At 40.7% G+C, this 27,750-nt stretch overlaps 1 protein-coding gene across 1 annotated transcript in view; it reads left to right on the top strand.

Annotated features, from left to right (window-relative positions):
* The first annotated feature begins 1,526 nt into the window (after positions 1–1,526).
* The window catches only part of LOC111598073 (lachesin), a 44,841-nt gene continuing 18,617 nt past the window's right edge, over positions 1,527–27,750 (top strand). The window contains exon 1 of the mRNA XM_030224934.1: positions 1,527–2,350. The gene's annotated coding sequence lies outside the window, so the exon portion shown is untranslated. The remainder of the gene's footprint in view (positions 2,351–27,750) is intronic.

The following is a 27,750-nucleotide window of genomic DNA, read 5'->3' as shown; positions in this document are numbered from 1 at the left end:
GAAATGACAACAACAACCAACAGCCAATTAATGACAGCGAACAACTACAATATCTGTCCACACGGCCAAAGGGCAGTCAATGAAAATCAACTAAGCAATTGCCAATCCCCCATTCCATACCAGTTAAAGCTTCTCACTCATAGCTCACACAGATACACAGAATGAGCTGGACAAAAACACTGGCCATGGCAACTGCAGCGTATGGCAAGTGTTTCTAATTAGTTGCTGGTGTCTTTCTGTGTGTGTCTGTGTGTGTGTGTGTGTGGGCAAGGGACAACTGCAATTGCAGAAACTAACAAAAACAGAGAGAATAACAACTGCCAAGAGAAGAGACGGGAAGACAAAATGGGCATGAGAGAAGTGAAAACGGAAAACTAAAAACTGAAATATTGTGCGACGCTTCAGCCAAAGGACTAACGAGCCAAACGTTCTAGCCAAGGCGGAGTGCACAGGTAGAGAAGCTTGTCGTGTGTTTGGCCAACATAAATGTAATGCCATTATTAGTTATCGATATACACAAACAGGCACACCTGCCTGCATACAGGTATAGGTATAGGTATATGTATATGTATGTCGTGTGTGCATGGGTGTATGGCCGTGTTTGGCTGTGTCGAAGACACCGTTAGTATCCGGCGCAGAAAAGATTTGCTAAGCATCCGTTAGAAAATTTGTTCTATTCGTCCTTGTTGTTGTTGCTATTGTAAAGATTGTTGGCAATACGATTGCAGCAAATCAGAAAATACTCGCACAAGTGCGAATGTGAATATTGATGCTGCACGCGCCCACCCACACTCTAACTCTCCTCTCTATCTCCCTCTCTCTCTTCCTCGAGTAGCTGCTTCCCGGTTGCCCACATGAAGAAAAAATCAGAAATGCTTCCTCGCGTGCGTCGCTGGCGATGGCCACTCGACTAGAGGCAGCCACTTCGCGTTACTTCGCCTACTTTCTGATTGCTCGCCAGCTTGAGCTTCAGCTTCAGCTTCATCTACAGCATCGGCGTCCTCATAAGCCCACTGACTGTGCACCTCCCTCCCTTTGGCGCTCGTTCGTTCGCTCGCTTACTTGCTACTTCCGCTTCCGAATCCGTTTTGTGTGCTGTCGCCGCAGAAATTTAACGAAGTCGCACGTTAGTCGCTGCCGTCGCCAACTTTGTCGCTGCTTGGAGAGCAGCAGCATCCCAACAGCTGCTGACTGGCTCTCATGCTAGCTTGCTCGCTCTCTCTTTTGTCGCTTTGTCACTCTCTTATGGCCAGCAGCACCAGCATCGTCGGCAACAGCATCGGGTCCGTTGTCGTCGTCGGCATCTGTGCGACTTGTTCAGCATCCTTTCAGGGTTTTAGATTTCAACTTGTGTTTCAGTTTCGGAGCGTTCGTCGTTGCAGTCGGTCGCACTAACGGAACAACCAAGCCGACCTATAGACAGCATCCAGTTGAACGCAGCGACAACGTGTCTCGAGTTTAGTGCCGTGATTTCGCGCCTTTGTTTAACTGACTTTTTGTGCAAGTTGCGTAAATTTCAGAGGCTTACGACTGACTGACTCATTTGCTTTCAATATATGTTTCGACTTGACTCTGGTTCAGTACGTGTGAATTGCAGTATCTGTGTGCCAGTGAGAGTGTGTGTGGTTGTGCATGTTTGCCGGCATCATTGTTGTTGCTGGCGCCCATTGTAGTGACAGTCGCTCCCGTCCTACCAGACGAGGCGGTCGTGGCATTCTGAATACTTGACATTTTCGCCGCCAAATTGTGCGATTTCTTCAGGCTGTGGCTGTGACATTGCCATGAACGTGGCGCACTTTGCCGCTGCCTGTGCTGTCTGTGGCACTCCTTTCCCCCCTTTCAAGTACACAAACTCCATCAGCCTCACCGTCTGCTCCATCGATTGACTGGCAAACAAATTTTGCAATTCAATTTCTATTGTGCATGGGCCAAGCGAGTGTGTGCGAGTGTGTGTGTGTGTGTTGGCGCGCGTCGTTTGCTGTCAATTCAAAGTATTTCACATAAAAATTGAAAATTGCATGCAAATTAAATAAATAGACAGACGCAACAACAACAACACAGTTGCAAAGGACAACAGCATGAACAGGAGAAGAAATAATTCTCAGCCAGTGAAAATGACAGTTTGAAGTTCTGGTCGCAATCAAAGCAAATGTCATTAGCACACGACACAGCGTCAACGTCGCTGTTTTCGATTGATAGCGCCACCAGTAGCAGCAGCAAAAGCAACAACTGCACCAACGACAACCCCAACAACAACAACAGCGAGCAACAGCAGTCAGTGAATTGGTGGCAACTGAGGGCATTTGCATAACTTGCAGCAAGTTCAACTTACGCAGGCACACACAGTCAGGTAAGGGCCAAAGTCGATTTCCGTTTGGGGGCGATCGCATGCTCCGCCTGCCCGCCCGCATGGCCTCTTTATCTTTGCTTTGACTTCCAAAGTCAGCTCCTGCTGGATATCTCAGCTATCATTTCTATTTTGCTATATTTTTTTTCTCTCCTTTTGCGCCGGTATCAACTTTAGTGCTGCTCCATCATGCCACGTTAGCCCAACTTTTAGTTATGGCTTTCGCTTTTCGCATAATGTCAGTTTTATTTGGTTTTGGTTTTCACTGGCGGCACTCGGTCGCAATTCTATTCCAGCATTGGGTGGCAACTCCAATGGCTTCGACATCGTGCCAGGCCCGGCCATTCGGCACCCTTGTAAGATTTATTGTGCCACACATAGCCACGTTGCTACATACTCACACACACCGACACACACGTAGCGACTTACAGTAAACACCTACTGAAGCTCGAACGCTGCCCAAGTAGCGAATAGAATCTCTCATCCAACACCAGCGCTGCGGCTGCCTTGTTCTTATTCATCTGCAGCAGCGGCAGCCCCATAATCTCTACTATTTGCATCGCAGACTTTGCTTTGGATTTGGGTATGGCAATGGATTTAGTTATGGTATTTCTTCTTCCGTTTCTGTTTTCTACATTTTCTGCCGTCTCGCACGCTGGCTGCGCTTTTTACCACTCGAAGATGCACGTTTGTTTCATCTTGTCGCTCGCACACTGAGCAAAAACTGTGCCACATTTACATTTTACACTCGGTTATGGCAGGGCTGAGCGATTACAGCATCTCCAAGGTTACCATTTCATGTTGATTACAACATAAGTTTACAATGTAGCAAATGAGGGGCCATTATAATGCGATGCAAAAACTGTCACATAAACCCTTTAGAGATTGAAGATGGAAGAAAAGAAGTTAAAGTTCGACTTATTAATGTCTAGAGCAAAAAATCTTTTTGCCTATTAAATTCTTTGCTTTTGTTTTGATTGAAGCCCCTCAAAAAGTTGGTTATATGGAGAGATCTTAGACTCAGGACTATCAAAAATGCTTCTGAGAAATGGTATTATATTTGGTGATTTTTATTATAATAACTGGTTAATGATAATAATATTTTAATTCATTATTTACAATCAAACGAACTGTGAAGCGTCAACCACAAGTATTACTTTGTACATTTGTTTATTTACAATAAAAATTAATTCATTTATAAATCACTGAATATAATTGTAATAAATTTAAAATGTGACAAATGACAATAAATATTTTAATTGAAATTTATTATTTTCACAAAACTTATGAATTGCATGAAATTAATCAGAAATTGTTTAATTAAATATAGAAAATACTTAAAAATATGAACAGTTTAATTCATTTATTAAAAATCTTGCTTTAATTTAATAATTCTTCATAAATCTGATTCATATTGCGTGATCTACTATTTTATAAGAGAGTCCTTTTTGCTCTAGAACAACAAAAATAATAATCATATTTAAAAAAGTTTTTTGATAATTACAAATTGTTAACAACATTAATAGTAATATTTACAGTTGTTTTCACAATTTTAAAAATGTGTTTGATAAAGTTATAATGTGCTCGCCTTATCATAGCCATCATCATCATCATCTTTTGCCTTAAAGTTTTTGTTTAGCCGCATGCAGTCGGGGCTCTTCAATGGTGTCTGGTGTGCCTGACCTGAAGAGGCGTGTCAATCCATAAAAGCTGGCCCTATCCATTTAGCTAGCCGCATTCCAAAAGTGCCATAACGAAAAAAAGTTTTTCGGCCGTACTCCTATTTCGGCACTGTGTAGCCAACGGGTTGGACAAGGCCGAACGTAGCACACCTTCGAGCTGAAGCCGCCCGCACACATGTGAGCGAGTGGTGGGCGCAAGGGGCGACAGATATGCGAATATGTGGACACGGACTGCTGAGAGGATTTCACATAAAACGGAAATGGCATTATCCTCGCACATATTGTTGTGCGGATTTTAGTTTTTATTACGGCTGGAACGCGGCTGATGCCCATAAGAAGCGGGTCTTGCTGCCCCCAAAAAGCTGAGCAGCAGCAGCATAAATACATTTGTGTCTGTTTGTGTGATACATCAAGGTGCGCAACGGCAGCGGGGCAGGCACACACCTACACATTGTGGCGCCATTGCTTACCTGGCGGTTGCAATTTATGTGCGTGCTCCTTAAAAATTCGCACACATCTTGCAAGTTGCTGGTGGATATGGGTTCGGAATGCGAGCTCGAGTCGAAGGCACTTCGCTAATAGTTTCGGGTGCTGCAGACGAGTCCGGCATTGTCTTTAGCGCCGTTTATTGGGTGCTGCGGGGAGCGGGTGGAGCATCATTCCGAGGTGGCATATCGCTAACTCTGGTGCGAGCCTTTGTTTGGCAAGACAAGATTTATGTTGCCGCTGGCCAAGAGCAACAACAGCAAGACAGCAAATGGTCATGGAAATGCTCCCATTCTCTCCCATCGCACTATGCGGTCCGACTTTTGGCAGCCTAAACAAACACTTGAGGTGTGTAAAGTTGGCCTTGTCCAGCCATCGACTTGGCTGCGTTTTTCAGTTTGTTTTGGTTTCACATTTTGTGCGCTTCAAATTGTGGTTAGATTTCGGTTTAGGTTTAGGTTTAGGTTTAGGTTTCAGATGGGGTTTGGGTTTTAGGTTTAGGTTAAGCAAAGCCCTGTCTGTACCTCAGTCGGTCTGTCTGTTTGTCTGCTTGTGCGTCTATGTTTTCTTGGCAAGGTTTGATCAGGTCCATTGTGCTTAATCACAGCACGCACATTTACATATTGGTTACCGAAAACTTGAGCAATCCTTTAAGACGCAACCAGGCAGACGCTGCTGAACAGCAAACCCTTTTTGTCCGTTCGCTGTTTTATCTGGCTGCCATTGTTGTGTGGTTTAAGCTTAGCGCAAGTTGGTGCCAGGGGCGGCGCGAGACTTACGCTTAAGTAAACACACACCAAGCCACACAGATCAACACACACACACACACATTCACACACACATACACACTTACGGCCTCTTCGACGGTCGCATCCCTGGGCAACCATTCACAGCCATTTGCGAGTTTTCTGTTTCGGCATTGTTTTCACTTTTTTCCCCAATCCGACTAGCTGATTGACTGACTGACTGGCTGACTGACTAACTGACTGAATGAGAGACGAATTGGAGCGGCCCCTTCTTCAGCTACTACATAAAACATACAGCAAAATCTGAAATTGATGATGGGCAGTGATTGTGAAAGTTGGCAGTCAGTTAAATTGAGTTCTGCTTAGGCGTCGCCCTTAGCCCCCGCCGTTGGCCGTAGACCCTTGGCGGCGCCCTTGCCGTTGGCGTTGCTTCCTTGGGGCGCGTTAATTGCTTTGTGAATGGTGTCCGGCTCGGCCGGAAAGTTAACATTTAACTTTACTCTATTTTGGACTTTAATCTATTTATAATTGAGGAATGCATAAAGCATGTTAAATAGGAACTTACACAAATTCCGCTTTGTTATGCGCCCTAATCGGGCTGAGGATTGAGTTTTGAGTTTAGGGCCACGTTTGGATGGATGTGGATGGGAAGATGGACTGAGTCTTCATTGTTTTAAATACGGATTTCTAAAGTTGTTGCTCTTGCTGTTGTTCTTGTTGTTGCTGTTGCCGTTGTAGCTGGCGGTTGACTGCTGCCGCTGAGGTAGAGGCGACTCACATAATTTGCATAACTAATTTGTGGAAACTTTGAGCATAGGAAGTTGTTGAAACTTCTGTTAAGGGCGACCTGCAGACCAGGAGCTGCAGCTGAAACTGGTTTTTGGAACTGCGGTATTTTCTTAACAGCTGCGCTCCACAAAAGTGCTTAATTCTTTCAAAATGAACGAGGACAGCCCCATTTGAAATCTGTCCTAATTGAATACATGAGAGCATAAGTTAGCAGTTTGGTACTTTGATATCAACTTTGATTACTTTATGGCTTTATGGCACTTGAGCGTACAATTTGGCTTAGTTAGCAGTTGAGCTCTTCAGCAGTGACCATTCCCATTCACAAGACGTATAGCCAGTCGCCAGCAGATGCTATTCACTCCACTGGGTATCCTCCACTGGTCCCTTTCGTGGCAATTTGTAATTGAGCTGATTCAGGGCTGCTTGCATGGTCATAAATGATAATGAAACAGATTAATTGCATAGTGGTTGGCTCACTAGCACCTTCAATAATATTACATTTCCAGCAACATACTAGATATTATTTTCTGTAAAGTCCATGCAGCTTGCAGTCAATCCTATTAGCCTAATAGTTTACACATCGTTCTCTATTTTTGATATTTGGGCAGCCCTAACGAGTAAGTCATGCCATCGCACTTAAATATCTATTGTTTCGCATAATTGCATTTAGTTAAAAATTGTTAATTGCTCAGCATTAGAAAAGTTTGCAACACGAAGTTGCGAATTTAATTTTGCTATTATGAATACATGAATAAATTAACGTTTGCTGGTTGTGTAAAAGTTTCTTTAAACTGTTTACAAAAGTGTTAAATTGTTTTTAATTTGCAGTAGTTTATGTGCAAGGATCCAAACTTTCATCAGTGTGCATGTCTATGACAACCAGATCAGATTGCTTAGCTAGTTCATAATAATTATTTAATCATTAATCCTTATAAATAAAATAAATAATCAATATAATTATTATAATATTATTATATGAACAAAGTATAGGATTGAGCAGTTTATGTGCCACGTTTCATACATCAATATGCAGCTCTATGACAATCTTGACTTATACAACCAGATTGCTTAGCTTGTTCATAATAATAGTAGTCCTAATCATAATGAATAATGCATAATTAATATAATTAGTTCAATTTCAATAAATAATAAATAATATAAATAAAAAATAATATTTAAATAATTGATTTTGTTTATGATTTTTTTAAAAATGTTTACAGTCGTTTCTAAATTGTTATGTATAATATATATGGGATTATAATAATATATATGGGATTATAATATACATAACAATTTAGAAACGACTGCAAACATTTTTAAAAAAATCATAATTAAATTCAATTATTAAAATATTCTATTTTTAATATTTTAATATTTTAATATTTTAATATTTACAACAAACAAATCTCTTTCTAAAATTTATTCCTATCTTATTATGGGTGAGTTTGTATATATTTTATTTGCTTATATAGCTTAGCAATGTTACTTTGTATAAATCAAAAAACCATAACTCAGATAATTAAGCTTGAGAATAGCATAAAAAACTTTCACATCTCGCAGTAGCTAGGGAGACTGGTTAATGCTGGTAATGGTAATGTTAGAATTGAAGCAATAAAAAGTGAGAAAGAAGCAAGTGCTCAGTTATGATATGCTCTGCATAAATCACATTTCATAATTTTTGAGTGATTGAAAGGGACTGCGAGGAGAAGCTAACTCCATAGCTTGCTGACCAATTAAGACTTGTTAAGCCTGGCTTTACGATTTGCAACTCTTGTATGCATTGGATAGCCAATTAGCATGGAAATTTTGGGTCTAAATGCCATGCTCTATTGATGGCCTGTAAATGAAATTTACCGAGAACGAAGAAGCGTAACATTGCCAGAATCAGTGTGGCCCGGTAGCAATTTCAATTCCAATTCCAAGTCCAAGTCGATGCGATGCCATACCAAATGGCCAGCTAGTTTGACCCAAGGCTAGACTTACCCATTTAATGGAGAACGGGCACATTTTATGGTCGGAAGGGCCGCACCGCATGGCATTTTGGGCAGCATTTTAACAAAGTGTTAAACTGAGAATTTTATCTGCAATTCGGTAATTCAGGGGCAGCTCCAAGGAATACACTGACCAGGCAAAAACAAAAAAAGAAGAGAAAAAAATACACAAAAACCGAGTAGCTGGCAGAAAAAAGTGTTAATTTCAGCGTTGCGCTGTGCGCTTAGTTAGCATTATGTAGGAGTACGTTGCAAAGTACTCGACGACTGCTGCTGCTGCTGCTGCTGCTGCTGCTCACTGACCTCAGCAATTACTCCACGCCTTTATTTTAATTACACGGCAACAAGAGCAATGAAAAGTAAAAATGGCAACGGGAAGACAGACAGCCAGGCAGCCAGACAGACAGACAGCCAGACAGGCAGACAGGCAAACAGGCTTGCGGCCAGGAGGGATTTTAGCATGGAAGGAGCGTGCCATAAATGAAGAGCCAAAACGCACAACGCCAAAAATTAGGCTATAATCCCGAGGGCATAGTTTTAATTCCCAATACAAATATCACTACACGAATGTACAACGCGCATAAATTTCAATGACGCCGCTGGTGGGGTTTCTCTTAGGCGATTGCCGTTTCCGGCTGCTGGCTCAGCGCTGCTCGTACCGTTACAATTATACGCACAGTCACACACACACACGCTTAGAGACATTCCAGCTGAGCGACAGTTGCATGGGGAGCAGCACAGACTGCTAACACGCTCATTTAGCTGCACGCTGTTCAGTCAGGGAGTCGGTTAGTCCGTCACAGACAGCGAGTCAGTCAATTGAAGATGTTGGCTAGCTGGTTGGCTGGCTGCCCAACCACAGGAGGAGCTGAAGTCAAATACAGACATTGGCGGGGCAGACACAGTGGCATCTCAGTGGCTGCTCATTTAAATAAATAAAGAAATCTCTAGTAACTTCTTGAAATTCCAACACATTCCATATCATTACTGAAGCAACCCACAAAAATTTACTCAATCCTTGAATACGACATGCCCATGCATCTACATCCCCTCCACACACACACATACACACACACACACACACACACACACATACACGCATACTTAGGGCAGCCATAGAGCAACCACAAAGCATCTCAGTGGCTGCTGCTACCGCCGCCGACGCCGCCAAAAGCATCAACATCAACGTCAGCACCAGCACCAGACGGAGTCGTAGTCGTAAAAAATTGTAACGGATGTTGCGGCCATGTATATGTGCTGTACTCAAACAAACACATACAAACGGGCACACGCACGCACACCGACTGAAACAAGTGGAAACGAACAAAGGAGCGCTGAGCGTTAAGCAAAAGCAAAGGCAAAACCAAAAGAGAAAGAGAAACGACTGTAAAAAAGCTTTTTCTCTGTTGTGCTCTCTTGTAACTAGAAACTGCATTTAAGTCTGTTGCGTGTGTAGTGACTGTGCGAGTGGGTGGCTGGGTGGCTGGCTGGATGGAGAGTGAGAGGGAGAGTAGTCAGAGTTGGAGTTTGGGCTCTGCGCTGTGTTGCAGGTTTGGTTTAATGCGGCATCATTGTCTGTTGCGCTCGAAGGAGTATAGCCTTAGCTGATGCTGCTGCAGCTACTGCTGCTGCCGTTGTTGCGGTTTTGGTCGTTTCTTCTGCCGCCAGCAACGACATTAGCTACAGAGAGGCTGAGTCGTTACTGAATCGTCATCGTGGTTATGGTCCTGGGTACATTGGACCTTTTGGCGTCAAGTAGCGTTATAGCGGTCTAGGGCTATTTTATTAGAAAGTTTCAAAGTTAGTTTGAGAGTGTTGCACAACCAGAGTAGCGGGCAAAATTCTGAAATGCTGCAAGCCTAATGATGCCGCTCTGTCTGACAACAGACAAGCGACAAGAGAAATAGCGCAAGTTATATTGCCAGCGGAATGATTGATTGTTATAGATGGCTCTAAATTACAGTGTATATTACTCTACTCCACTCACAGCTTGCCAATTTCATTGACTTAAAAGTTTGATTGAATTCGTATAGACCCTTCGACTGGGTGTGTGTGTTTTTGTCAAAGCTGGTAATGCGGAATGGAAGCATAGAAAAGGTTTTTCTGTTTTTGTATTCTGTTGCCCTTTCTTTTCTTTATCTCTCTCTATCTTTCCATATCTTACTTTCTGTCATCTAAAATGTCTACGATATCTTGCTTCCAATTTTTTCATCTCAGACTCTCATTCTTTCTCTCTCCATGAGCTTTTTCTCTCTTTCTCTGCCATCTTAACTCTTTATGATTTCGATCTCTCTATTTCTATCTCTCGCTCTTTATTTTTCTTCTCGACATACACACTCTTTCTCTCTCTCTCTTGCTTTCTCTATATCCTACTACTTACCTCTCCATGATCTCTTTCTTTCGTTATTTGCTATGCTTTGCAACTCTCTTATCTTAAATATCAGTGATCTCTTTCTTTTCTTCCTTCTTGTTCTAACATTTTCTTTATTTCTCTTCCTCTCCCTCTCTCTGTATATTTCTTTCATTTTCTTAAAAGTCTCTGATATCTCGCTTCCTCTCCTTTTTGTCTCCCCTCTTCCCTGCTTTTCCTTCTTAACTTAAATCTTACCTCTATTTCGCTCCCTCTCCCTTTCTCTCTCTTTCTTCTTGCACAATTTATATTCGTTTCTTTCGCTTTAAAGTTCCCTTTTATGCCAATCTAGCTTTTGTTGTACAGTTTTTGAGCCAAGCTATTAAAATTTTAAAGCATCTAATATAGCTCTCATTCCTCTTCTTGATTACTATCTTTCCTATAGAGGGATTAGTCTTCTTATCTATGAACTATATTCAAGCAATTTAATAAAACTTGCACGTTATTTAATATATCTCAATCAAAATTTGTATACCGAGACACTCCTAGCCGTTCATCTAATTATTACGATTGTGACTAGGCATCTAGAGTTGAAATTCTGAGCACACAAGGCGTCGATAAGCTTAAAATGTCAAAATGATTAACTTTGCTATCTATATATAGACCAGCTTAAAGCAAATACTAAATTTAAATATTTCAATATGATAAGCAGATAAGACTTTCTTGGAAAGCTTAAGTCGGCTCAACTCTAATCCTCCACCTGCCCATTTGGAACTATTTCCAAGTTGCTGACTTTGGAAATATTGGTCCATTTGGATTATGCGCACTTTTAATAAAAATAATAATAATAATAATAATACTAATAATAATAAGAACGCAGCCGGAGGCAATTTTCCATCTAGTCATAAAAATATAAATCCAAAAAATCCAGCTTATGCCTCCGGCAAATGCCTCGATTAGCCAAACTAGCCAATTTCGTGGGAGCGGGGAGGGCGAAGCAGCCAGAGAGCATACACATTCCTGTATGGAAATAAGCAGCTCCACATATTCGCATATACTCATATCCACACTCACATTCTCATTCACATCTTCGGCCACCGCCACAGCCGGGGCTGCAGCTATAGCTATAGCTACAGCCACAGCCACAGCCACAGTCAAATCCACATGCTCGGGCCCCAGCCTTGGATTGGCCGTAAAGTGAGCAGGAGCCACAAAAAACGCAAGAAAAATGAAATCAAAAACAATAACTTGTCTCCTGACAGCATTCCACAAGCGCCGGGACACCCCACGCACGTTTTTGCACGACTTCGGGGCTCGGCATGGCTCGGCTTCGGCCTTAGATCTGGATTCGCTTGACGTCTGCGTCTTCATCTGTGTCGCCGTCCTGGCAGGCGAGTGTAACGGTCTTTTCTTTATTTTTTTTTGTATTTTTTTTGCTTTCTTTAGAAAAATGTTATTACGTGCCGCTTTCGCTGGTGCTGAGGCTGTCGCTGGCGCTGGCGCTGGCACTGCCAAGTTATGCAGTGCCGCCTATGCCCGGACACGCTTCCCGCTCCTGTATGTCCTGGCTGTGGCGCGCGCCTCGCTTGATTGTGTTGTTATTCTGCTTTTGTGTCCTTGTCGCCGTCGTTGCCGTTGCCGATGCCGATGCCGATGCCGTTGCCTCAGCTTCTCTTTGTATGCCACTACACATTTTTTCGATACTTCGTCTTAATGTTATCGTCGTGCCCGATGCAGCTTCTTTGGCTGCTCCTTCAACTGCCGCGCCTGCTGTCGTTGTCGATGTTGTTGTTGTTTGAGCCTTTGTCGCAACAATTTTATTTGAAGCTGCCACTTTTTTTGCTGCTTCATTTTTATACACAATTCCAGTTTTTTATGGCCACGGACTTGGGCATAGCATGGGCATGGGCATGTGTGTGCAGTAGCTTCCGTCTTCGGCTACGTCTTGGTCCTGGTCTCAATGGCATTAGGGGCTAATATTTGTAGACTTTTTCAGAGTTGATTGAGTGGCACGCACTGCCACACATCACACACACACACACACAAATGTCCACATATATAAACATACATATATGATTGGGATAGAAAAGAGGGCGGGGGCGCTTGTTGAGCGGGGGCGTGAGGCGTGGTAAAGTGTCGAGGGCTACGTGCGCATTGCTGACATGCCTGTGGCCATACGCTGCCATGTTTGTGGCCATGTGCTCCGCATCCTGCCAGGCAGAACGCCGATGACGACGACGTTGTTTTCACAGCATTTGCTGTTTTTAGTTTTGCTGGATTTTTGAATTGATTACGATATCAATTATGTTTGCTTTGGCCATCGATGATGTTGGCACTGGAGGCAGGACACAGGCTGTTGGGCGCAGGACGCAGGACGCAGGACGCTAGACGCTAGACGCAGAGCACATCGCTTGGTCCACTTGTTTGCTTTTGTGCGTATAATTTGGAATGCTAGCTGCTGCTATAATTTGTGTGTAAATGGGTGTGCATGTGTGTGTGTGTATGTGTGTGTATGTCCTAATAGAATAGCCGCAGTTCCGAGCTCGATATCCGGCGGGGGTGGCGCAGTTGTTAGCTTTCTCGCTTGTTTCGTTGTTCCGCCTGTTATTTGCGCTCGAAAGTATGCTTTGTCTTACACGTCCCGTGTATGACTATGTGACTCGCGGCTGTGTGTGTATTAAAGCTGCCATTGTGAGTGTGCGTAACTCCGTTGATTTGAATTTAGATGCCATACCGCTGCAGTTCGTGTGCCGTATTGTTGGAACTGCTGCCGGAAAGCAATGCGCTGCGTACATGAGCCAAGCGGAAGGATTACGCCACTGTTGGCCCGTTCGTGCATTGCTACGGCTGCAAAGGAGGCGTGGCGTAAGGGGGGCAATTACGCAGCACAGTCTGGCGATATTAAAGTTGTTGTTATTACTCTTGTTGTTTCTGCTGTTGCTGCTACTGCTGCCGCTATGTTGGCTGCAACCACAGCCGCTGCACTAAAATTGCAACTTTATTTTGAGCTATCTGCTGTCTGCAGTTATGCAAATATGAGAAATTGCATTTGACGCAACCGAAACGCTGAAATGCAGGACAATAGGAGCAAGGCAACAAAAGCGTAGTATATTGAAAGCTCCCGGTTGGTTGCTTCCAAGTGCAACTGGAACACCCGATTCTACCCCTAATAACATAGTCGAAAAGTTTTCGTATTATTTGAAAATACAGCGCGCAAATTTCGCAGCGAATTGTGCAAAACACTTTCATCGGCACTTGTCTCGGCGCTTGTATTCGTGCTGGTATTCGCACTTCTATTCAGACTATTCGCACTGGCACTCGCATTCGGATTCGTATCCGTTCGACATCATCTTGTAATGGCTGCTGCTGCTGGCCGAACATTCGCACATATTTTTCACAATTTAAAATAAACGAGAAGTAATTTAACTGCTGGTCACTATTGCCACCATTACAAGGACATTGTACAAATTCGAAAGTTCCATTTGCCACGGGCTGAGAGTACTTCTGCCCTTTTTTTTTTGTTTTTTGCTTTGCCTCGGACTGAACAAGGCAAAATGTGTGCAGTCAGCAATTGGTCATTCTCTCGGCTATAGAGCTAATTGCTCAAAAATACTAACCCAGTTAGCAAAAGAGAGGGAAATGTTTTGTAAACATGTTGACAAAGTTTCTTTGTTTTCTGTTGAGCATTGATTGACCACAATTGTCATATTCTGATATACAAATTGAAGTAATATAGTTTTTAATTTCTAATTTTATAAACTTTAAAGTGAAGTGTTTTTACGAGAAAATATAAATCCATAGCTTAAAAACTAATTGACTAAAAGTCAAAGTGAAAAAGTCATTTACACTTATTGCTTGAAAACTTCGAACCAATATTTAAACACTTACTAGTTTTCTCAGCAAAGAAACTTCTGTCTATTTTCAGTTAACAGCAAAGCGGATTAAACCGTAAACACTTTTGTAACAACACATTTCTGTTACATGAGTGCACTCGGACACCTTTGCTTTTTTGAGTTTACTCTATGGGAAATTTTTTATTGAATTTTTTTGCAAATATAAAAATAACATTTGCTTGAGTGTGTTTAAGACTCGAATAGATGTTTTTTTTTTTAATTTTTAGGGTTTATTATTCGAATGAGTGAAACATATATTCCATATATTTTCAACAAATGTGATAAAAGTGAAAAGAATTCGTAGTTATTTTGCAAAACAAATTCTGTTCTATTGAACTCCTATCAAATATGAATGGATCACTTTAGACACAAACTTTTGTTGATCACTTTAGACACAAACTTATAGATTATCTGAAATTTTCAACACACATAAGAAATAAAAAACATCAACAAATTTTCCAAAAACACATATTTTTTCCACATTTTAGCACATTTTGCTTCGTTTATAATTACGTTTTAATTGCATTCAATGATATGTTTGCCCTTTGATTGTAAAAAACTGAATTTCATGGGACAAATTGATATAGTTTTTATTGAATCTACCATATTTAATTGAAAGTAAGAAAAACACTCACTGCATGTGACTGACTGGCTTTGACTCAATGTGAATAAACGAGCTCATGATACTGTGAAGCCCTGCATTGCTACTTAAATATGCACTTTTGCAGCTCAATCGTATGACGGACGACAAAGTATCAAAAAGGTTCGTAAAAACTGAATGCAACGGTTCAACATTATCAAATTAGGCTTCAATTACAGCTTGCAGATAAAGCCTTATATATATATATCTGTCCAATAAATCCAATTGGCAACGAATAAAAATAAAAAAATGACTTTCTCAAAGCCCGTAAAAAAATATATCGCATTTCAATTAGCTTCCGACTTCTGTAATTTATTTATATATAAAACGAATTTCAGTTCGGCAATCTGGGCAAAAAATTCTTTATAATCCAATTTCTTGATTCGCGCGGCAAAAAAAAAAAAAAAAAAACACCTCGCACACAGTAATAAATGTAAATACATAATTAATTATACACCGAAATATTTTATACTATTTGAAAAAAATCTACCAGGCCGTTAAATACTTGAGAGTAAAGTGTTTACTCTTATACTTATACACTTATACATAGATATTGAAACATTATAAATAGCTTACCTCAAGCTGAAGTAGCTTTGATTTTAGACTGTTCGAATAATAAATTAGATTCTATTACGACAAAATTAAATCGAGTCTCTAAAGTAAACTTCCTTAGAACCCATGTCAATCTTTGCATCTAAATACCAGCTTCAATAGTAAATAATTCAATTTATATTTGTATTTAGGTATATATCAAAGTCACTATTGATTACCAGTGAAGGCAGTTGAATGTTAACCTATTAGGATTTCTCTTCAGTCTGTGCTTGCCACATTTCGATTATCATTCCTCTTAATCATCGAAAACACGGTTACGGCAACGGCAACTTAATTTCTAATTACGCGTGCTATTTGTCAGCATTTTTCTTCGTCTCTGGTCTCAGAATTTCTCGGATTTCTCTGTGCTCTGTTGTAATTTTGCTGGTTTTTTTTGGTATTGGAGAAATGAGAAGCCGTTTTGGTCTCTTGTTGAGTGGCGGAAATATTTTGCGCATCAAATAGTCCGAGCATGCCTCATTTCCAATTAACAATAAATCCGCTGCAGTCTCGAGTGCAGGCGTTGCCGTTCCTGACCAACTGAGCGAATGAGTAATTTAATTTTGTTGCAGCTTGGCCTTTGGCGTCGCAGACACAGCACAGACGGCGAAAATCGTAGTGCACCGAATGATAGTAGCAGAGAGAAAGAGAGAGGGAAAGAGAGAATAGCAGTTAGGGGCGTTGCGAGTGTGCGAGGAGAATGCACACTTTACGCAATTAAAATTGTTGCCAGCGATTTTTTCGCTGTTGCTGCAGCTAAAAGGCATTTAAGTGTGTCTGTTACAGCGTTTTCGTGTCTTGGCTGATTCCACTTCCTTCGCCAGGATGCGAATGCGGATGCGGCTGCGGATGGGGATGCGGCCTTTCTGTTGTCGACGTCGTCTTCACTGCTGTCGTCTTGGCAGCCCTTTTACTTTTCATTCGCAGGTAACTTGCGTTATAATTAAAAAACAAAAAGAGAACAAGACAAAAAAATAGCAAAGCGCATTAGGCAACAAAAGCTGCCTGTGGCAGCCGTTCAAGTTTCCACTGTCTGGCCAACTGGCACTGCACTGCCGCCGAGCCAATGGGCGTGCCCAAGTAAAAGGAGCCACATAAAATGCTTTGGCTAATAGCCATTTTTACTTACTTGAGCGAGAGCAAGTCTCACCTGAAATGGCGGGGCCAAAAAGCCAAGTAAGTGCCCTGGGCAAAAAGTTACGCTTGTCCACTTTTCAAGCAACGGGCAACGTGGGCTGGCTGTAGCAGCCTGTGCTGACGGAGAGAGGCCAAGGGGCACACTGTGGGCAGTCTGGCGCGTTAGATTCGTGCCGTGCGTGCAATTAAATGCGCCGTTACATTAACTTTTACAGAGTGTCTACCTTAACGTCTATATGTGTTGTGTGTCTCTCTCTCTCTCTCTGTGTGTAAGTGTGTGTGTTCTGCTGATTGTTGACTTGATTTGTTTTGCTGCCTTTGACGCCGCCCCAGCCTCCAAGTTGTGCCGCTGCCCATCTGGACACCCACACAGCCCACTCAAAACAAATTGCCGCACTGGACGCACCAAGCTGAAGGCAACAAAAGTGTGCAAAGTAGAAGTCAAGGAGGAAAGCAACAAGAAAAAAAAATAGGAGAAAAAAACAAACAGCAAATTGTTTTGCTTACTTTTTGTTGTGCGCCAAGTTGCTCATTTGCTGCCGGAGCCCGTTCCTTTATGCGCTGTGTTTGTTGGCCAAGTTTGGCCAATAAATGACTCGAGCTGGACAGCCGTGGAGCTAGCTGGCCGTGCCAAGTTTTGGGCAACCCCACCTGCCTCATGCTGTTCTCATGGCTAATCTTAGTTTCAGGCGCGGCCGTCCAAGAACTACGTAAACAAATGTTAACTTTCTCGTTTGCTCCGTTTCATTTTGTGCTGTGTTTTTGGGAATTTTTTGATTTAGTGACTTTAATTTACGCTCTCCTCAGGTGCACCGACTGTTGCCCCCAACCACCGATATATCGAAGCAGCCCAAGCAGCTGTGACCGCCTGGCAGCCGGCTCAATCCAAGACTCATCCCTGGCTAAATTTTACCTACCCACGCCCCCAACATACACACACTTCAGTCGATAGGAAGCGTCAGCTTCAGCTTCAATTCGTTTTTCGTTTTCATTTTTAGTGGTGCGGAAAATTGATTTATTACTTGGAAAATAAAATGTGCTACGTGTCGCACACACAAACACGCAAACAGACACACACACACACACAAAGCCTCATAGGCACATACCGACGCACTGGCCCTAACGCACACTGACACAATGCGTAGGCTGGCTGAGCAGGTGCGGGCGGTACATAGAGGCGGCTGGGCAGGGAATTGCGCGAATACATAAACGGCGACAGTCAGTCACAGGTCGCTACTTGCCTGTGCCTGTTTGTCTGGCACTGCCCGCGGCATTGCCTTTAGCCCGCGTCTTGCTGTCAGTTTGTCTGTCAAAACACAAAGGCGAGGCGCGCGCCGTGCCGTGCCGCTAGAGGCACAGATACTCACAATGGAGTGCCGCAGGACTTCCCCTTCACGCACCTTCTGAGTGACACTCGCACGCACAAAGCCAAATAAATATATGTATATATGTATATTTATACATATATACTTTTGATAGATCAATCAATCAATTCGATTTTTTTTCTACCCCCGTTGTGTATTTTTATTATTTTTTTTATAATCTTAATTTGTCTTTCACTCGCGCGACTGGCGCCGACTGAACCGCGATTGCCATTCATTTTGTTTTGTCGTTTTCATTTTCACTCTCGTTGTTTTTGTACTTGTCGTTGTTGTCGTTGTTGTTTTTGTTTCTTCGCTGCTGTGATTTTTCTTGTGCTCTACCATGCGCGGCAATTGGAATTTCTCAGTCAGCTGAGACATCTTCAGGTTATATCTCTTCTCTATCTGTCTGTTTGTCTGTCGGTCTGTCCAATAACCGACTGAACACCTGATAAATTGTTGCCCACTTTTCCGTGTTGTCAAACTGTAATGGATCCTTTTCGTTTCTTGCCTCCCTGCTTAAGTCATGTTAACCCTAGCCACATTTTGACACTCCCATTTCCATCTTATTATAAAGATTGAAATACAATCCTTGCCCATTGTATAAGCAAAAAGTTCATGGATATTGTGTAGCAGGCGAGACTTTGGCAAAGACACTTTAATATGCAACTAACAACACTGAACGACGTTAATGTTTCGATTCAAAGCTGTTTTAGGAATTCAATTGAAAAAGAAAGGAAATTCTGTGAACAAAGGCATTGTTTTCACATCTTTCATACATTTTTAATCAACTATGACAGACACCTAAAGAGTTGATTCCTAGTCCATTTGCATAGAAGTGTAAAGGAGCCATCACATTTCAATTACGTTCATTAAAATTGCAAGTTTTTATTTATTCTGCAAATCGTTTTTGATGAATTGCATATGATTTTTGGACAGTTTTGCCAGCTGCACGCGATCATCGCATTAGCTTTGCGCTAACGAAAAATGAATAAAACAAAAATGTTTTTGCTTTTGAAAATGCCCACAAAATCCTCTTGTAAAGTGTAAACAAAGCCGCCGCAAGTGAATTGTGGCACCAGTGCTGCCTTTCAAAGAGCAACCACCGCACCGCCGCACCGCTGCTCCGCCTCTAGCCAACGCCACAACGCATAGGCTGGGTTATTGTTATTGGAAGTGGCGTTGACTTTCGTTTATTTTTGTGCTATAATATATTTGATTTGTTGTTGGAATTTGTCGTTTTGTTTATTTCTTTTTGCCTCGATATATACGCAGATATACATATATATATATATATATATATTTATATATTATTTTTTTGTCGGCCTATTTATTTGGCTTGACTTTTTGTGGGCTACGTCGATCAGTGCCACGCATCGCATCTATACTTTATTGTAATTGGCAACTCGATTGGCAACTGGCAACTGGCGACTGTTTTTGTTATTGCCTGCTTTGTTCTGTTTTTGTTGGAGTTGGATTTGTTATATGTATTTGGGCTGTTTTTGCCAATAGCATGCTTGTTGTTTGGCTTTGGCCTTATGTTTTGGCATTTTTGCAATTATTTCTCGCACAAAATGTGGTTTTAGCAGTTTAATTGCTTTTGGCAAGTGTATGTCTGTAGTTATTTTGGCAAATTTTCACAGCATCAGCATCGATTTATATGCAGCACACAAGCCGCCCGAGCCCGATCCCGAGCCGCATGACACCCATCACACTCAGCCGCGTCCTCACGCCCACAACATATAACAAGCGGGAGTAGCAGCTGCTGCTGGTTGCCAACACGCACTAATTGTTGCGACTGTTGTTGTTGTTGCTGTTGTTGCTACTGTTGTTTGTGGCCCAGCAATAAAACCTGAGCTATGTTGCCCGCTTTTCCGCAATTCCTGTACCATTTCACTTGGGCGCAACAGCGTGGCAGACAGAGTGAGAGCATGCGTGCTATACGCGGCGTATGCGTGACATTAATTTAATTGCAATTTCACATCTCGTGTGCTTTAGAACTCTCTCCACCTCTGTGTGTGTGTTCGTCTTAAACCTGTATTTGTATGTGGCGCAAGGAAAAGTTATAAAAACCCGATTTACAAAATGTTTACTTTGATTTCATTTCTTATTTACGAGTATGTGTGGCTTACGCTTGGTTAGCTTCCACCTTTTGCGACTATTAGCAGCTGTTGCTCAGTCGCAGTCGTCGCCGTCTCCGTCGCTGCCGTTGTCGATATCGGCTTCATCTGAGTAGGATTACATGTGCGCTTTGATGGCTTGCCTTCTGTCAGCGGTGCCACATCCTGCGGCTGACGTTTCAGTTTAATGAGTTAATTATAACCGAAAGGCGTCGATTATGCTCAGTTATGCGAACACGAACTGTTGCCGTCATTTCGCGTGCTCCACTTAACCAGAATCGCTAAAGGTGTTTGCGTGCATGTCTTTCTATATATATATATATATTTATATATATATTAAGGTTTGTGTGCTTGGGTGGAAGTCTGCATCGTCATCGATGTCGACTTTGGCTGTCACACTCCTTCGGCATCTTTGCGTCGCATTATGATAATGGCTTGTTTCGTTTGTATATAGTCACAATCGCTGGCAATTGCCTCTCCTGGCGACAGGTGCGCCGGGCTTTAAGTCCTCGGCGAGCAGTGCTCAGCTCACAGTTCCTTGACAGCCAGCACAAATGATGCCGTTTATTGAGTGCTTTAACTGTGCGGTTTCTCCTTGACTTGCTTTGTGTGGGTGAATGGGTGTGTGTGTGTGTGTGCGTGATTTGAGGCAGGGGTTGTGCAGTTAGCAGTCGGTGTTTGCTTTCGATTATGTTGTAATTGCCAAGTGTTGGCTCGGCCTGCTCAGTTTTTAATTGGCAATTCGATTTTGCTTCTGCTTGGCGTACGTGTCGTATGCGTAATGTGCGGGCTTAGTGGGCGTTGATTAGGATTAGGACAATTGGGTGTGCGCATTGGTCTGTGCGCGTTGTCATTTGCGTTTGAGGCATGATTAATTGATGCTCATCAATGCGATTAAACTCCATTAAGCGCCAACACTCGCGCCTCGCCAGCTGTTCAAAACTTTTCCCACAGATTCCAACGACGAGCAACAGCATCAGCATCAGCGATACTCGCGTTATCTTTGTCGCTGTGGATGCGACAGACGATGCTGTAGCCGATGCCGACGCCGATGCCGATGCCGATTCCGCTGCCGTTGCCGCTGCCGCAGCCGATGCCGATGTCGTAGCCGTTGCCTTCGAACGTAAATTGTGCAAATTTTAATTAATTTTGTATAATCCTTTTGTAATATTCACAAATGAATACAAATTGATATTAATTCTCAAGTGCCTGGCATTGACGGAAATCCGTTTGTGTCGCGCTTTGCGGTGTGGGTAAGTGAAAAGGATTTGTATTCCACTGCTAGCTATATGTCCTGACACTTTATCACTAACACAAACACACTAATGGCATCCATGAATTATGCAAATGACACATTTGTGTGTATGCGTGGATAATCATTGGCCGTACTGCATAATGAGACGCAACCGGCAAGCAGTTGCGCTCACCTGTGCCACTCACATAGTTAATTTTTAAAATTATTATCATTATTATTATATGCACAAATCGATGAATCATAAATTTTGATAAGTACTCCAAAAGCAAATAAATTATTGCTTTCTGCTTCCTTTGAATTGTTTTTAGTTTCTGGCTCATTTGCATCGTAATGCACTTCGATTATGCTGCTCTTGATGTTCGAACAAAGGCTGAATAGAAATTGTGCTGACTTTTATAAGATAAGCAGCGTCATTTTATATATTTTTATTTTATAATTGGATCACTTGAGATGGATTTGCTTTGTTTTTGTATGCATGTAAAGACTTGAAATAGCTTAAGGTTAAACAGTTTTGAGGTTGCAGCATATAAATTTAACAACTTCAATTAGCTTAGTTTTAAACTAAATATAATTACAACTTACTGAGACGACTGTTGAGGCTGAACATGAAATAGCTATATGAGCCAAACGAATTGTCAAGAGCTCAAGTTCCATATCTAAGCAAATCTCATAGAGAACATCTTATTAAATGCTTGGCAATTAATGAAGCTTTCTAATCTAAAGCTAATCAGTGATCTTCTTGACCAAATAGTACATACTTGTTAATATTTAAAATTGAATTTTGAAACGAGTTAAGCTTGCTCGTTCTTCAGATTTATTTATTCGAAAAGAAAAATGATTATACTGCTTTATACTGCTTCTAAAAATAATTGTTTTAATATTATGTTGAGAGTTAAAGCAACCAATTATATTTTATTTCAAAAAGATTTTATAGAAGTTGAATGGAAAAATATTAGAACATGAACGAAGAGTAAAAAGGCAGCGCTAACCTAATGACGAGCAGTGTATGTAAAGTTGAAAATAAGGCTTTGTAATAGCATATTCAGGCCAGTTGGGTTGAATCACAAACTTCAACATCTACAATTAATTTAAGGCATGCAGCCCAGTCAAAGATTTAAATATAAATTGATCATAATTTATTTCTAAATATTTTCTTGCTTAGCATAGAAATTGAGGCAACATTTATATCCTCTTTGTTAATCTAAAGTCAGTAATAAATGAATCTAAGTCTATGAGAGTAATCAGTTATTTGAGGAGATCTAATAGGACTAATAAACTTATAATTATAATTAAAACATTTACAAAGGTAAGAGTAAATAAGCCACATAATAAATTATGACAAATTTGGTGGTATTCAATATTTGTTTTTTGACCAGCGTTTGTAAATATTATTTGGCCAATTACATTGGAAATGCTAAGCTAATGGAATTTCGTGCATGCACAGGGCCATTTGATAATTTAATTTAATTTGATTTAGTGCTTGAAATTTGCTTTAAAGCTACGTCAGTCCATTGAGGTCGGCAGATAGCTGGAATATTTTAAGCCATCTTGTCATATGCAATAATCAAGCTGACAATTTGAGTAACAAATGTGGCAATAGCGAATGCAAATGTGCAATGCGCATTAACCGAAATTAAATCAGCTAATAAAAGTCAACCGAAAAGATAGCTCTATATAAATTTAATTAACAGTCGCCTGTGTCTGCCTGTGCGTCCATTGCCTCTAATTCAATCTGTAGTTGTGGCTGGCTGGAGTCCAAAATATTTTCATATTAAATTACAATTTGTATGGGCCCATCTGGGCCACTGTGTGTGTGCGTGTGTATGTATGTACACTGATAATTGTCAGTAATATTGTTAACATGCATTGCTATCTGAATTTGCTGCCGCTGGTGCTGCTGTTGCGGCTTGTTGTAGTTGTCATTGCATTGCAGGTTCATTGTGCAAATTTGATAGCTACAAAGATTTGGCAATAGCGTCCGGCTTGATAAAGACTCTTGAAATGCATTATAGAATGCATTGAATATGCAAATTTCCAAAACATTGCCAAATTAAAGACGCATGATATCTATTGCTTCAATGAATTACTCAAATGGCTTTTAGCTCTCTTCGACTCAGTGCACACAATCTAACACATACGCACACACTCACAGAGAGCCTTGCCTAATATTTGAACATTATCAATGACAAATTTGATGAAATAATAATGATTTATTTGTCAAATTGCTCAAGTGTACGTATGTCAAAGAATGAATGCCACATTTGTTGGCTGCATGTTGCTGCTGTTGTTGTTGTTGCTATTGCTGTTGTTGTTACATGTTGTAATTGCTGTTTGACATGACATTAATATTTGAGCTGCGCTCCGACACTGGAGAGTTGTTGGCTCATCACTAAAACACAAAATGATTTATTAAAATAGCTAAATGTGTGCAAGCATTTAGTGCATTTCGTTGGCTGACTTCAATTTGATGTCCCACACAATCACACACAAGCACACACAAGCACACACAAGCACACACATGCCATATGGGCAAATTAAAAATGTATGGAAAACATTTTGCAACATGCCAACAAAATTACGTTGACTCAATGGGAAAGTTTTTCGTTTTTGATTCTTGTTAATGAAGTCATTAGAGCGTGCAAAAGTTCATTAAACAATCGCATTGGATAATGCACAAGTTGCCAACTCTGTTTGTGCCCCCCTCGAGTTGGAGGTGAGGCGTAAATAGTGTAGAGTGTCGAGCGAGAACGAGGGTGAGAGAATGTAACAAGATTGCTCTATGGGCACCGAGGGGCTTAAGAACTTTAATTGGCTGCGACACCCGCTGCGTATGCGCGATGTACGATAACTGCCATATGCAAAAAGGGCCCACACTTGCCACACCCACTGGCTGGCTCGCTTTCTCTCATGACAAAGCCAACCAAAAGTGCCGCTAATGCGCTTAACTACTTGAAATATATGCCGTATGGGCGTGGTTGGATGGCCGGTTGCTCCACTGGCTGGCTGGGTGGGTGGTATTTTGGGTGTTTGGGTATTTGGGTGGCATGCCATACAGTTGCCATTCAAATTAAATATTTTAATATTTTACTGGGGCCTGGCAGCAGCTGCTGTTGGGCGCATCATACGGTGCGTATGAGTGACATTTATCTCTTTATTTGACTGCTAATAAATGCGATGCTTATTAATTTGGCCCTACGCGCGCACTCCTGTGTAAGTGTGTGTGTGTCTGCGTGCGTCAAACTTTTGTCACATAGTTGAGCTCTCAGCTTTCGTTGGGACACATTGCGTATACGCAGCGAAGCCTGAAATAATAAACTCTTGTTGCCTATGTTTATTATCGCTAAAATGCACAATTAGTTGATGTTTTTGCGGTGCTAATGCCTTAATGCTAATGCCTACGCCCATCCGCACACACAAACATAAATTGGTGGTGCACACGTAGCGATAAGTGTCGGACTACAGATATAATATGTACATAATGTATGTGTATCTATCTGTGTCCCATCCCCTGCCCCACTCGCTCCCTGCCAATGTGTCTGTTGTGCTCCTGCTGCCGTTTTCTCTGTCGAGTTCATTTTTATCGCTGCCGTGCTATGCGGTCAGCCAATGGGCGATAATTATGTAGTGTATTTATTATTTTAACCGCTAATTACATAAAATGCATATTAGCATGGAAATTATTTATAAATATGTTTTTCAAGCGCCAATGTTGCCCACTCCATGCCACTTGCAACTGGAATTGCGACATTGTGTTATAATAATTCTATAATTTATTGTCCGCTTTTCATTATCGATTTTCGCTTTGACTAAAATATTATTCAGATTTCTCCTAATGAATTTTGTTTCATCTGATTTAGATATTTTGCTATGTTTCGATACCCTGCAAACTGCGCCTGCATAATTTATGGGAATGCGCACGTTTAAGGAAAGTTCTGCCACAGATCGAAATGGGATGCAGAATATGATTTTGATCAGTATTATCAAATGATATTAAGTTGTTCGTATTTGAGATAAATCTAGCTTGGGTTAGGCTGCTTATTGCCTTAAAGATTTAATTTTTCACCAAGGTCAGAGTATGTATTATTTTACTAAAAGTCCCATCTTCTATGGGCTTCTCACTTTATTTCTTATCTTAAAGTTATGTTGACTGTCAAGACTCTATCTCTTCTTGCTTTATCAGCAAAAAACAGATTATTCTGCATTTCTATGGTATCTGTGATAAACTTACTTTAGAAACCATCGATTTTTTGCTTATTTTTTTTATCTCTCAAATCATGCAGCAGATAAAATTAAATAAACATAAAATACATTGTAAATAAAGATTTACTGAAATCAAAATGTTTGCTAAATAATTATTTGAGATTAAAAGAGAATTAGTTTGATCGTATAGTAAAGTTAAAACACTAATACTGCTGAAAGTACAGAAACAGTATTTCTGTTTTAGTTAGAATTTCACAAAAAAAAAAATTAATTAACTTTTTACAAATAAATTAAAATAATTATTATTTATTATATTTATAAGTTGTGTGCAGTAAGTTATATGAATTCTAGAATGTCATTTAATTCTTATATATATATATATAAATCTTTAAAAGTAATTTTCAAATGAATCTTATGTATATAATAATAATATATAATAATAATAATGCGCCGCCTATGAGCATTTAGAGAAAATCTATCTAGAAATGGCTTTGGTCGCACGAATATGTTATCCAAATTAAAAAGTCTCTCACGCCAGTAGATCCGATATGTCATGCCTCCTGGTCGTCTATCTGTTGAGAATCTTAATCTCATGTGCCTCGTTGGCTTTTAGCTTTCAAATTGTGGAAGATGTAGTTTTACACGATTTACATGGCGTAGATATCTCTTACATATCTTTTTGAACTTAATCTCTCATACTTCATAAATAAAATATATTAGTATGAAGTACCTTCCGCTGTTTCCATATATATTGTATATGTTGTCAGAGGTAAAGACTTCATTCAATTAAAGATAGTTTTCAGCTGAAGTAAACAAAAATTGATAAGAATCGATCACTATTGAAGCAATCTTCACAAAATTCCAAATTTGTACATGAACTCCTTTCCTTCAATAAAAAATAAATTAATTTTTAACATATTTACCACTTTTCACATATAAATACATATACATATGCATGTCTCTGTACACACATATTTCGTAAAGGAAGCCCCGCTTATATTCAATAACTCATATCAAATAGTGTGAGGATAAGAGCAGAAGAAGCCCAGTCCAGCAGCATAAAGCGCACAGTTTATGGCATATGTTGTCACGTGTGCTCATGTATGTGGTTTATGGTCTATCTACAGTAGATATATACATGGAAGGCAGCTTTCGGGGGTATCTACTGTGCAGGCAATAGCGACTGGAGCACTCTTAATTGTTCTATTATTCAATTTATATGTAAATCGAAAATATAATTGTTTAGTGTCATTTGTGAATAATATGCGCATTTTGATTGCCTATTTGAAAAGTTCGACTGCCGGCGAGCATGTAGGAATTCAAATGCAGTTTTAAGTTCAGCATGTATTTGTGGGTGGACTGAAAATGGATAGCTAAATCCAAAAACCAAAATCCTTTACGATTTCATTATTGGTTTAGGGCAATACCAGCAAATTCTTGTTAGCAGCTAAACTTTCCTGCAATACGAACACAATATTTTTTGTTTTTGTTGGGGGCCAGATGGACTGGCAAATATTTCGGCTTAGCTCAAACAAAAGCGAAACGAACAACCAATGACACCGTATAAAAACTCAAGAAAAAGAAATGCCCAGCACAAATATAAGCAGCTCCTTTTTTGTTACAGTTTATTATAAGCTTAACTTTCCATTTGAAAATATAAATCCCCTTGAAGCGAGATGCACGCGAAAGAAATGCCAAATGTTGTACCCAGCCATTTGGTTGTAGTTTTTTAACGGCCAACTGCAAAAAATGGCAAAAGAAGTAGCAGCAGCAGCAGCGACAGTAACAAAAACAATACGAAAAGTGGAAAATGGGCAAACGGAAAAACGGGAAAATGTGCAAAGAAAAATGGCAAATGGCAAATGTGTATAAATTTCAACAAAATATCTTCAACTTAATAAAAGTTTTTGGGTTTATTTTTGTTTGTTTTGGTTTTAGTTTAGCTGCAGCATTTCGAATACCTTTCAACTTTTGGCTAAATAATCTGGAAACACACTTGCACACACACATACACACCCACACACAGTAACGCACCCACATAGATGCTAGAGTGTATATGGTTATGCAAATATCAGCATCGTATCAGCACCTCCCCATATATGAACATGTGTACATTATCAATTCATGGCAAGAGAAAAACTTCATTTTTGCCAACCCTTGGC

Source organism: Drosophila hydei, unplaced genomic scaffold (assembly GCF_003285905.1).
Source record: "Drosophila hydei strain 15085-1641.00,03,60 unplaced genomic scaffold, DhydRS2 tig00008121-arrow-pilon, whole genome shotgun sequence".
NCBI lineage: Eukaryota > Metazoa > Arthropoda > Insecta > Diptera > Drosophilidae > Drosophila > Drosophila hydei.
Note: the sequence above shows the minus strand (reverse complement) of the source record. Positions and strands in the feature narration are given on the sequence as shown.